The sequence below is a fragment of the Cibotium barometz genome, chromosome 10, assembly GCF_041138505.1.
Source record: "Cibotium barometz isolate CiBa-2024 chromosome 10, ASM4113850v1, whole genome shotgun sequence".
Classification (NCBI taxonomy): domain Eukaryota; kingdom Viridiplantae; phylum Streptophyta; class Polypodiopsida; order Cyatheales; family Cibotiaceae; genus Cibotium; species Cibotium barometz.
Window position 1 is genome coordinate 27,410,807 of NC_141055.1, and position 12,543 is coordinate 27,423,349.

Sequence of the window (12,543 nt, forward strand, 5' to 3'; positions counted from 1 at the left end):
ATGAAAAGCATCCAATTTTGAAGCTCTTGCAGCCTCAAAATTCCTCCTGCATCAAATTAGAGCCAGTGCATCAACGAAAATCTTCGGGTAAACTCGTGTAGGCAGAGTCATGTGTGGTCAAGCTCTTATATTAGGCTCTACATGAGAGTTAGGGCATTGGTACATTGTGTTCTTTTTTTTCACGTGTTGCGGTTTAGAGCCCAAATCACCATGGCTATTGAAGGTATTCTCAAGCATCTCCACCTTTGCTCTAAAGGAGGGTTTTTTGGGATTCGGAGTGTCATGTGTGTGTGTGTCCTCTCATATGTATAAACCCTTATTTGTGTGTGTGTATATGTGTGTGAACCCACTTTAGAGTGGTTAGGATAATATCTAGATATTATAGCTATTTGACATAAGCAGTTATGACATTCAATGAGCCTCTAAGGCTATAAATGCATTGTACTTGGTGAAGTTTAAAAACACATCAATCAATCAACCAACCACCATCAAAGAGTCGTGCAATAGCTCTCTCTGTGGTGCAACTTATACATGCCATGGTAGTGTTTCTCCCTAATCCACTTGCATTTAGCCTTATCATAACTTAAGGTCATCACTCTTCAAACATCAAAAATCACATTCCTCAGCATCATCCTCACAAGTGAGGTATCAAGGATTAAACCCTATAAAAAGGAGACTCTATGCTCGTCATTCAATTCTACACCAGCCTCGTAGAATTTATTTATTCTAGAAATTCAGCATACCAAGGATGTCAACAACCCATTGTTAAAATACAAAACAACAAAATTGATGCTATAATTAACATGAACATGCATGAAGAATGTTTTTTATAACTACCACTTATTTTAGGAGTCAATAACAAGTAGTAATTAACATAAACACACATGAAGAATGCTTTTTATAACTACTAGTTAGGAGGTAGTAACAAGTCATAAACAATCGTTCTTGACTTTATGAAAGCACTATCAATCAATAATAGTTATACGGGACATTGTGGTGTGAGTTAGCTACCATGTAAGTTAGCTCTACCACAAGCAAAAGTAGTAGCATTCATTTTTAACCTTTATGATGCTAGTTGGTAGTTGCCACTAGTATGTAGTAATTATATTGGATTTTTGGGCTATTATTGGCGACGCCATTAGCATCCATATGCAACAAGAAATATTATGGGTTTGACCTATGTGGTGCTAATTAGGAGACATTAGTAATCATTTTGGATCTTTAAGGTGATAGTTAGTATCCAAATAGCACTTGATTGCCTAGGAGGAAATCCTAGGGGTGGCCCACAAGTATCTTTTGGTGAATTAGCCAACAAGTATCTTTTGGTGAATTAGCCAATCCTAGGGGTGGCCCACGAGTATCTTTTGGTGAATTAGCCAACACCTGCAATGAGACTTTGATTAGTTCAAGTGTATTTACCTTTATAGAATCTAAACATTGCTTGGCAGAAGCTACAATACCTTGTTCTTCTCTGGTGGCATTTATTAATTGATCCATATCTAGAAACAACATCTGAATGTTTAGCTCTCGGAGATTGAGATCCTCTCTAAGTACGTGTACAAGTTCAAGCGAAAGGATATGATTTTGTAGAGATTAGATCTCTAAATGTGCTTGTTTCAATGCTATAATCCCAATCTTTTCCCTTGATAATACTAACTTTCCATGTGCACAAAGGTCCACTGTTAGCTTGGAGAAGATCTTTAGGTGGGCTAGCCCTTAGCCTCTTGGGCTACATCCTGTAAACTCAAGGATGGGGACCTCAAACATTGAGAATTGCTTTATGATACCTCAAATGCAAGATTTACCATAGATGATAGGGAACTTAAATAATTTAAGCTAGTTTGGTATGCACAAGAGTTGCCCTTTTGTGGTCCTAGGTTGGCACGTTTACAAGATATCACCGTAATGGCTTTTGGTAGACTCTCTATAGTGTGATCGCATTGTGAAGATATAGCAATGGTTTTGCATCCCCACTACCTAGGGGAATAAGGGATTCACTCAGTAAAGTCTCTTTTTGCAGCTCTTTTTAAGCCTGGGCTAGATGGTTGTTGTCCCTTCTCTATGTCTTGAGGTGCTCCTAGATTTGATGTCCCTAGTGTTTGTTGGGTAGGAGCTATAGTATTTTTCTCTTGTCTCCCTTTTACCATCATGTGATCAAAGGCAAGCATAAGCCCATGAAGACTTGGTTCTTGGTTAGGTTCCCTTGTCACCATACTTAGCAATTCTTGCCAACTGGTATAGTGCAATTTCATGGTCACTAGGTCCACAAGCAACTTCGTCTCAATATTATATTCCCAATCTTGACCCTTAAGATAAGGGTGGGTGAGTGTTACCAATGCATGACCCTTTTGTTTTGTCTTGTTTTCTGATTTTTCTTTTACTTTTTTTTGGTTTAGGCTTTTTTTCTCTTTTCTTCTTTTGGTTTTGTGTCTATTCTTTTTTTTTGTTTTTTAAGTGTTTTTTCATTTTTTTTGTTTATATCTACATATAATACACTATATACATATTAGGAATAAGATAAACTAATTAAAAACACAAATAAAGGAAAAAGAGGGAGAAGAGAACTATCGTTAATTATAAAAATAATTAATATAAACATAATAAAAAATATAAAAATAAATAACTAGCTAAAAAGAAAAGAAAATACAAAAAAACATGAAGATAAAAAATAAGAGGGAGAAAAGAAGTTAAGATTCGAGAAGGGAAGTTTTTATGTGTTTTTTAATTAAAAAAATAGGAGGATTTTCTTTAAAGAAAATGTAAAAAATAATAATTATTAATTAATAACTAAAAAAGAATTCAAAATTGATCAAAGAAAGTAAGGACCGCCTTAAGCCATTTTATAACCAACCAATTTGGGTCCTCATTTATAGTTTCACTAAAACACTAAAAAATGAATGAGTAAACATTATGCAGATCAAGCACATGCCTAGCTAGCCTTATCTGTTTTTATGAAACTTTGTACATGTCTTTTATTACATGCCCTAAGCTACATGATGACCGCACACCGAAAGCCCGCATACACGTAACAACCACAAGATAAAGTTAGTATTGCATCGCTTGTGTGTGTGTGTGTGTGTTTTTTTTTTTTTTGCAATGTGGGGGGGAGTGCATGAGTGAGCCAGGGTGTGTAGGGGGGGTAAGGGGTGAGGGGGGCAGGGGGCGGGGCGGGTAAAGAGGGTGGGAGGCTGGGTAGATAGGAGCCGGTAGGTTTTTTTTTAAGGTAGGGAGGGGGAAGGTTAGAGAAAGAGGGGGGGCAGTAGGGTAGCAAAAAAGTGAGCGTGTGTAAGATCCCTGTCCCCACCGCGCAACGAATTTGGGGGTGCTAGCAGCGAAAGTAGCACTTCTTCCACGAGGCAGGGTCCCACACTCGGGGCCTCGCATCCACACGGATATCCAGACAAGAGACTAACCATCGGTTCTTCCAAAATCGAATCCAGAAAAACTTCCCTTGCTCGGAAAGCACGAGCGATTCCTCCAGGATAAATTTTTCTCTAACGTAGTCAAAAGTCTTAACTAATTGAACTGATCTGACTGAACCCGTAAGTCCCATAGTCAGATCAGGAAAAAGATTGCACTTGGATCATAGAGACCAACGCTTCTTTCCTCATGCCATTGATTCTTTTCTATAGAACAATTTTTGTCCGGGATTTACTTCATCTATCGTACCATAACAGAATTGAGTCTCAATTTAGGGATCCATAAGTCCAGCCTAACCCCATCCAGTCCCGTGGGTTAGCCAACCGCCCACCACTGTAGTGAAGGAATCCAACCAGATCCATGCCCGAATTCAAAAAACAACTCTTACTCCTTGTTTCAATATCTTTCATGATGCACGTGTGGGTATCGTTGGCGACCCAGAGACCGAGCACCGTATGGTCAGCACCAGCTAGGATCCTTTCGCGCGTAGGTGACCTAGCGCTTCACTCATAGGCCGCTTCCTTGGTCCCTCATCCATCGTACCGGAAGCTCACCATTTTAATCGAACCGAGGCTAGTCAAGACCTCGGCCGACCTTGCTACGTGAGATGTCCTCCAATGACTCTCTGTCAGCTCTTGCAACTTTATCAGATTAGGTCTCCATGACCTCATTCACAAGACAGTCAAAATGCTTCTCCAGCATTCTTGACATAAAACAGTCATTTAAAAACAATTCAAAAATACAGTTTCTATAACGAACTCTCGTCTTTTCACATTGCTCCACATCAACCCACATTAATTGATTCCACAACCATTATTCCTATTCTCATCTAATCACATCATTTTCATCTCATCCAATCACATCATTTTCATCTCATCACATCTTTCCTCAATTTATCCTCATCAGATCTCATCCACTCGCATCTACCCATATCCACATCTCATCACATCACATTCATTCACATCTCATCCATTCAGACCACATCACATTCACTCACATCTTATCCATTCAGACCACATCACATTCACTCACATCACATCTCATTCATTTTACCTCACATCTCATTCACATCTATCCCAATTCTCATCCCATCACATCACATTCATTCATATCCATCACATTCACTTTCATTCATATCCATCACATTCATTCTCTCATCACCATTAAATCACATCACTTCTATCTACATCATATCTCATTCATACATATCTCATCTCATTCATCCACATCCATGCAATCGTTCACATGTACGACTACTCGCATCTCTCCATACATTCATATCTATCATTGATCTTCACATCCACATATATTCATGTCACATCTCATCTCTTTACATCACATCACATTCTTTCACATACACATCTATATCCATTCTTTACATACACATTCACATCCATTCTTCTCATACACATCCTTATCCATTCTTTCACATACTCATTCACATCTATTCCTCACATACACATTCACATCCATTCTTCTCATACACATCCTTATCCATTCTTTCACATACTCATTCACATCCATTCTCACATCCATTCCTCACATACACATTCACATTCATTATCATCACATACATTCACTCACATCCCATATCATTCATTTACATTCTGATTCACATGACATCACATCTCATCTATTCATTCATCATCTATCTGATTCACATCTTATCCCATCACATCTATTCACCTCTATTCACATCACATCCCCATCCATCCATTCGCATCTATCTAATTCACATCACATCTATTCATCCAATCATCATTTATCTAATTCACATCACATCTATTCATCCAATCATCATTTATCTAATTCACATCTTATCTCATCACATCTATTCACCTCACATTCTCATCATCTCTATTCACATCACATCCATCCATTCAATCATTCCCATCTATCTGATTCACATCACATCTCATTACCTCTATTCACATCACTTCCATCCATTCATACATTCCCATCTATCTGATTCACATCACATCTCACATATATTTACCTCACATCTCATCACCTCTATTCACCATCACATCCATCCATCCATTCGTATCTATCCAATTCACATCACATCCATCCATTCGCATCTATCCAATTCACATCACATCCATCCATCCAATCATCATCTCTTATCTCATCACATTTATTCACCTCACATTCTCATCATCTCTATTCACATCACATCTATCCAATCATCTATCTAATTCACATCTTATCTCATCACATCTATCCAACCATCTATTGGATTCACATCTATCCAACCGTCTATCTGATTCACATAGAATTTAAACATAGAATTTAAGAGAAATCTAATTTTTGATACAAAGATTCTCTACGTATCTATTTATGCATAATTCAAATTTTAGGAACATAACACTTTTGAAATAAAATTAAATCCTGTATGCATCTTTCTATGCATAAATTCAATTTTAATGAGAATAACACTTTTGAAATAAAAATAAATCTTTTATGCATCTTCCTATGCATAAATTTAATTTTAATAGGAATAACACTTTTAAAATAAAAATAAATCTTTTATGCATCCTTCCTATGCATAAATTCAATTTTAATGAGAATAACACTTTTGAAATAAAAATAAATCTTTTATGCATCTTTCTATGCATAAATTCAATTTTAATGAGAATAAATCTTTTGAAACAAAAATAAATTCCTTTATGCATCCTTCTATGCATAAAATCAAAATTAATGAGAATAACTCTTTTGAAACAAAAATAAATTCCTTTATGCATCCTTCTATGCATAAAATCAAAATTAATGAGAATAACCCTTTTGAAAAAAAAATAAATTCCTTTATGCATCTTTCTATGCATAAAATCAAAAGTAATAAGAATAACTCTTTTGAAACAAAAATAAATTCCTTTATGCATCTTTCTATGCATAAAATCAAAAGTAATGAGAAACAAAAATAAATTCCTTTATGCATCTTTCTATGCATGAAATCAAAATTAATGAGAATAACTCTTTTGAAACAAAAATAATTTCCTTTATGCATCTTTCTATGCATAAAATCAAAATTAATGAGAACAACTCTTTTGGAATAAAAATAAATTCCTTTATACATCTTTCTATGCATAAAATGAAAATAACACTTTTAGAATACACAAACGGAGGGGATTACTCTTTTTGAATAACATAAAGATAAAATTTATTTCCACAAAATTTAAGCAAATTTCGCCATAACCTCCTTTGTATGGCTGACCATTTTTTAATTTTTTACATTCAATTTATGATTTGAATTAATCCAATTTGAATTCTAAGATCTCTAATCTACTCCATTTTCCAAAAATTAAGAGAGTAAATGAAAAGAGTTTAATCAATCTTTTAATTAAACTTTCTAGGATTGAGAAGGGCTGAATTGTAAAGAAGAGAAGGGGGGTGGACTTTCCATCAAGGCATAGCATCAGATTTTAATTCAACATTTACAAAGCATAAAATTTGAGAAAACCATAGATTTAAAAATTCACAATAAGTAATATTTTCAATTAATTCCAATTGCACATTGGAAAGTTCTTTTTGAATTTTTGTTTCAGGGGAAATCATTTTAAACACTAGGAGAATTTTTATATCCAAAAATATCTTAATTTTGAATTACCTCCCTCTAGACATTTTCTCTCTCTCTCTCTCTCTCTCTCTCTCTCTCTCTCTAGGCCAAAACAGGGTAAAACAGGATCTTTCTTTTATTTTCGAGAGGGGAATAATTATAAGATCAAAAGGGGAGATTCTTACACCTGCACACCTCAAAAGCTGGAGGGAGAAATCTTACATCCTATCCCACTTAAAAAACGCGAGATGTCCTCATCTCGCAAAATTAGAGAATAACTCTTTTCCTTAAGATCCAATTGATTCTGGGGTTCCTTATAGTCTGGTGAACCCAACAGAATCTTGGGATAAAGATCCCTTATATAGAACTTATCATTAGATCATAACAATTCACTCAGATCATAACATTCAAATCATTATCATCACAATAATGGTCCATTAGACCGAACTTTCTATCTGAACAGTCCTCCATGGGAATTTTCAATTATACAAATTTTTAATTTGACATCCCTTAACTTGATCCACTGGGTCAAGTGTTAACAGCAGCAATCTGTCAGCACAATCCACTAATCTCATAGTGATTTGTTGAAGTTATTAACGTCATTCCAGCTACATGAATATCAACACAGAGACTCGTCCCATTCATCCTCATTGTGGTTTTGCTCAGCTTATTACATTTCAATCAAAATTCAGGAATCATTATTTTTTTCAATCAGAATCCAAATCAACTCATGAGTTCTCAACCAGAATTTAAAAATCATAATATCAACCACAATCGAATTCATCATCTAGATAGCATTTATGCTTATAATTTCAAGTCTTAGATTTACTCGTATATATTGCCAATAAAGAGCTGCAGTTATACCCTCGGTAGATACTGCTAGTAAAGAGCTGCAGCTATACCCTCGGTATATACGGGTAGTCACGGTCCTTGGAATTATAAGGTAAATACCATCATGTCTAGGCCTCAAGCAAGTCAGGGATTCCATGCAATTGCGGTACTTCCATTTGAAGACCCAATTACTAATTTACAAATTTCTGTATGAATAACAATTTGTATGAATTTTATCACGCAATTACAATCTTTTACTGCTTCTTCATAAATTTTTTTTGACATTTTTGGCTTCTTGGTTGAACCTCATCAGCCAATTCGCTCTGATACCAGCTGTAAGATCCCTGTCCCCCACCGCGCAATGAAATCGGGGGTGCTAGCAGTGGAAGCAGCACTTCTTCCACAGGGCAAGGTCCCACACTCGAGGCCTCGCCCACGGATATCCGGACAAGAGACTAATCCATCGGTTCTTCCAAAATCGAATCCAGAAAAACTTCCCTTGCTTGAAAAGCATGGGCGATTTCTCCAGGATAAATTTTTCTCTAACGTAGTCAAAAGCCTTAACTAATTGAACTGATCTGACTGAACCCGTAAGTCCCATAGTCAGATCAGGAAAAAGATTACACTTGGATCATAGAGACCAACGCTTCTTTCCTCATTGAGAGGCACAGCTGTTGATTCTTTTCCATAGAACAATTTTTGTCCCGGATTTACTTCATCTATCGTACCATAACAGAGTTGTGTCTCAATTTAGGGATCCATCAGTCCAGCCTAACCCCATCCAGTCCCGTGGGTTAGCCAACCACCCACCACTGTAGTGAAGGGATCCAATTAAGAATTTGGTTAGGTTTTGTCCCAGGTACCAGGGAGGAAAAGAGTTCCCAGACCCCCTAGCCGGATATTCATGCAAACTTAAAACTAGTCACACCACTTACACACCCAATATGAAATTGCCTTTTTCACAGAATCAACTATCTTTAAAAAAAATAATCTTTTAATGAAACCAATTGTGTCACTGATCATAATCCTCAAAATCTCTCGTTGAATCTTTATTTCTAATCATTCCTTCATCGTCGGTGTACCTATGGCATCATTGGCAACTAGAACGCTCACCACCTGTCCACTCAGGGGCCTTTTTGATAGTTCTTAGCTCATAGTAACCGGCAATATATTCACATATCAAAATGGAATCTCTGTTGAAGATCAGCAAGATCAACCAATGGATCCATATAAAAGAGCCATGGACTCATTCGTTGAGGACCAGCAAGGTCAATCAACGAGATCCATGCCCGAATTCAGAAAACAACTCTTACTCCTTGTTCCAATATCTTCCACGATGCACGTGTGGGTATCGTCGGCGACCTAGAGCCCGAGCATCGTATGGTCAGGACCCTCTAGGATCCTTCGCAGGTGACCTAGTGCTTCACTCATAGGCCACTTCCTTGGTCCCTCATCCACCGTACCAGAAGCTCACCATTTTAATCGAACCGAGACTGGTCAAGACCTCGGCCGACCTTGTTACGCGAGACGTCCTCCAATGACTCTCCGTTCAGCTGTTGCAACTTTATCAGATTAGGTCTCCACGACCTCATTCACAAGACGGTCAAAATGCTTCTCCAGCATTCTTGACATAAAACAATCATTTAAAAACAGTTCAAAAATACAGTTTCTATAACGAACTCTCGTCTTTCCACATTGCTCCACATCAACCCACATTAATTAATTCAACAACCATTTCATAAGTATTCCTATTCTCATCCAATCACATCATTTTCATCTCATTACATCTTTCCTCAATTTATCCTCATCAGATATCTCATCCACTCGCATCTACCCATATTCACATCTCATCACATCACATTCATTCACATTTCATCCATTCAGACCACATCACACATCTCATCCATTCAGACCACATCACATTCACTCGCACCACATCTCATTCATTTCACCTCACATCTCATTCATTCACATATATCCCGATTGTCATCCCATCACATCACATTCATTCATATCCATCACATTCACTTTCATTCATATCCATCACATTCATTCTCATCACCATTAAATCACATCACTTCTATCCACATCATATCTCATTCATACACATCTCATGTCATTCATCCACATCCATCCACACGTACGACTACTCGCATCTATCCATACATTCATATCTATCACTTCACATCCACATATATTCATGTCACATCTCATCTCTTTACATCACATCACATTCTTTCACATACACATCTATATCTATTCTTTACATACACATTCACATCCATTCTTCTCATACACATCCTTATCCATTCTTTCACATACTCATTCACATCCATTCCTCACATACACATTCACATACATTCACTCACATCCCATATCATTCATTTACATTCTGATTCACATGACATCACATCTCATCTATTCATTCATCATCTATCTGATTCACATCTTATCTCATCACATCTATTCACCTCTATTCACATCTTATCTCATCACATCTATTCACCTCTATTCACATCACATCTATCCATCAATTCGCATTTATCTAATTCACATCACATCTATTCATCCAATCATCATCTATCTAATTCACATCTTATCTCATCACATCTACTCACCTCACATCCTCATCATCTCTATTCACATCACATCCATCCATTCAATCATTCCCATCTATCTAATTCACATCACATCTCACATCTCATCACCTCTATTCACATCACTTCCATCCATTCATTCATTCCCATCTATCTGTTTCACATCACATCTCACATCTATTCACCTCACATCTCATCACCTCTATTCACATCACATCCATCCATCCATTCACATCTATCTAATTCACATCACATCCATCCATCCAATCATCATCTATCTGATTCACATCTTATCTCATCACATCTATTCACCTCACATTCTCATCATCTCTATTCACATCACATTTATCCAATCATCTATCAGATTCACATCTTATCTCATGACATCTATTCACCTCATATTCTCATCACTTCTATTCAATCACATCTATCCAATCATCTATCTGATTCACATCTTATCTCATCACATCTATTCACCTCATATTCTCATCACTTCTATTCACATCACATCCATGCATCCATTCATTTTCATCTATCTAATTCACATCATATCCATCCATCCATTCATTCACATCTATCTAATTCATAGAATTTAAACATAGAATTTAAGAGAAATCTAATTTTTGATACAAAGATTCTCTACACATCTATTTATGCATAATTCAAATTTTAGGAAAATAACACTTTTGAAATAATATTAAATCCTTTATGCATCTTTCTATGCATAAATTCAATTTTAATGAGAATAACACTTTTGAAATAAAAATAAATCTTTTTTGCATCCTTCCTACACATAAATTTAATTTTAATGAGAATAACTCTTTTGAAACAAAAATAAATTCCTTTATGCATCTTTCTATGCATAAATTCAATTTTAATGAGAATAACTCTTTTGAAACAAAAATAAATTTCTTTATGCATCTTTCTATGCATAAAATCAAAATTAATGAGAATAACTCTTTTGAAACAAAAATAAATTCCTTTATGCATCTTTTTATGCATAAAATCAAAATTAATGAGAATAACTCTTTTGAAACAAAAATAAATTCCATTATGCATCTTTCTATGCCTAAAATCAAAATTAATGAGAATAACTCTTTTGAAATAAAAATAAATTCCTTTATGCATCTTTCTATGCATAAAATCAAAATTAATGAGAATAACTCTTTTGAAACAAAAATAATTTTCTTTATGCATCTTTTTATGCATAAAATTAAAATTAATGAGAATAACTCTTTTGAAATAAAAATAAATTCCTTTATACATCTTTCTATGCATAAAATGAAAATAACACTTTTAGAATACACAAACGCAGGGGATTACTCTTTTTGAATAACATAAAGATAAAACTTATTTCCACAAAATTTAAGAAAATTTCGCCACCATAACCTCCTTTGTATGGCTGACCATTTTTCAATTTTTTACATTCAATTTATGATTTGAATTAATCCAATTTGAATTCTAAGATCTCTAATCTACTCCATTTTTCAAAAATCAAGAGAGTAAACAATGAAAAGAGTTTAATCAATCTTTTAATTAAGCTTTCTAGTATTGAGAAGGGCTGAATTGTAAAGAAGAGAAGGGGCTGGCCTTTCCATCAAGGCATAGCATCAATATTTACAAAGCATAAAATTTGAGAAAACCATAGATAAGCTTACATAGAGCTTGTAAGCTTTCCTTTGGCTTGAGGGATTGAGGGTTCTACTCTTGTTTTGCAGCAAGAGTGGCCACCAAATTCACTTGGAGAGGATTAGGCCAAAAAACAATTGAATTATCAAGAAATTCAATGTTAAATGGCTCAGGACACAGAAGCAGCAGAAGTAGAGTAATAGTGCATAAACATCATTAAGCTTTTACAAAGGAGGAGGCTTCTATTTATAGGAAAAAGTGAGCCTCTAACCAAGCAAACTAATTCTAGAATTTTCCAGATCAGTTTGGTCACTTTTTGACCATTTTTAGGTCAATTTAGCTTACTTTTTGGAACTAGACTTGAATTAGGAGACAGGTGAGATGAAATATCTCATTATTTGAGAGTTTAAAACTCTGCCACACATGTGAAATAGGCACCTCCTTCATGAGGGAGATTCCCCACAGTGAGGTGTCAAAAATGCATCATTTCCTCTAAATATCTCTTCTTTT